We start from the raw sequence: 1,995 nt of genomic DNA, 5'->3' as shown, positions 1-1,995 counted from the left end.
GTTTCAGGTCTTTTCTGATTTGTATAGAGTATATTTTCTGGGGACGTTGTTACCCTGTTAGCATTTTGTTCTCTCATTCATCTATTCTCCTCTGGACAAAGTGACAAGATGGAAAAAATCACCTCAACAAAAAGAAAAAGAGATAGTACCGTCTACCATGGACTTATTCAATACGGACATTAGTACGATGTCAGAGCTAGAGTTCAGAATGATGATTTTAAAGATACTAGCTGGGATTGAAAAAAGCATGGAAGATATTAGAGAAACACTTTCTGAGAAATAAAAGAACTAAAATCAACCAAGTTGAAATCAAAAAGGCTATTAATGAGGTGCAGTCAAAAATGGGGGCACTAACTACTAGGATAAATGAGGCAGAAGAGAAAATCAGCGATATAGAAGACCAAATGATGGAAAATAAAGAAGCTGAGAAAAAGAGAGATAAAAAAACTACTGAATCACAAGGGCAGAATTCGAGAGATAAGCGATACCATAAGATGAAACAACTTTAGAATTGGGATCCCAGAAGAAGAAGAAAGAGAGAGAGGGGCAGAAGGTATATTGGAGCAAATTATAACAGAGAACTGCAGTAATGTGGGGAAGAAAACAGGCATCAAAATCCAGGAGGCAAAGAGAACCCCTCTCAAAATCAATAAAAATAGGTCAACATCTAATAGTGAAACTTACGAGTCTCAGAGACAAAGAGAAAATCATGAAAGCAGCTCGGGAGAACAGATATGTAACCTATAATGGTAGAAACATTAGATTGGCAACAGACCTATCCACAGAGACCTGCGGGCCAGAAAGGACTGGCATGATATCTTCAGAGCACTAAATGAGAAAAATATACAGCCAAGAATACTATATCCAGCTAGGCTGTCATTGAAAATAGAAGGAGAGATAAAAAGCTTCCAAGACAAACAAAAACTAAAGGCATTTGCAAACACGAAACCAGCCCTACAAGAAATCTTCAAAGGGGTCCTCTAAGCAAAGAGAGAGCCTCAAAGTAACATAGACTGGAAAGGAACAGAACTGTTCCTTTAAGCAGTCACCTTATAGGCAATACAATGGTACTAAATTCATATCTTTCAATAGTTACCCTGAATGTAAATGGGCCAAATGCCCCAATCAAAAGACACAGGCTATCAGGTTGGATAAAAAAAACAAGACCCATCGATATACTGTCTGCAAGACCCATTGTAGACACAAAGACACACCCAGATTGAAAGTGAGGTGGTGGAGAACCATTTACCATGCTAATGGACACCAAAAGAAAGCTGGGGTGGCAATCCTTATATCAGACAAATTAGATTTTAAACCAAAGACTGTAATGAGAGATGAGAAAGGACACTATATCCTACTTAAAGGGTCGATCCCACAAGAAGATCTAAGAATTGTAAATAACTATGCCCCTAACGTGGGAGCAGCCAGTTATATAAGGCAATTAATAACAAAAGCAAAGAAACACATTGACAACAATACAATAATAGTGGGGGAGTTTAACACCCCCTTCACTAAAATGGACAGATCATCTAAACAAAAGATCAACAAGGAAATAAAGGCTTTAAATGACACACTGGACCAAATGGACTTCACAGACATATTCAGAACATTCCATCTCAAAGCAATGGAATACACATTCTTCTCTAGTGCCCATGGAACATTCTCCAGAATAGATCACATCCTAGGTCACAAATTAGTTCTCAACCAGTACCAAAAGATTGGGATCATTCCCTGCATATTTTCAGACCACAATGCTTTGAAACTAGAAGTCAATCACAAGAGGAAAGTTGGAAAGAACTCAAATACATGGAGGCTAAAGAGCATCCTACTAAAGAATGAATGGGTCAACCAGGAAATTAAAGAACAATTAAAAAAATTCATGGAAACCAATTAAAATGAAAACACAACTGTTCAAAATCTTTGGGACGCAGCAAAGGGAATCCTAAGAGGAAAGTATATAGCGATACAAGCCTTTCTCAAGAAACAAGAAAGGTC

The sequence above is a fragment of the Callorhinus ursinus genome, unplaced genomic scaffold, assembly GCF_003265705.2.
Source record: "Callorhinus ursinus isolate GAN/ISIS: 27379988/994484 unplaced genomic scaffold, GSC_fseal_2.0 scaffold39, whole genome shotgun sequence".
NCBI classification, from domain to species: domain Eukaryota; kingdom Metazoa; phylum Chordata; class Mammalia; order Carnivora; family Otariidae; genus Callorhinus; species Callorhinus ursinus.
This window is presented reverse-complemented; position numbering follows the sequence as displayed.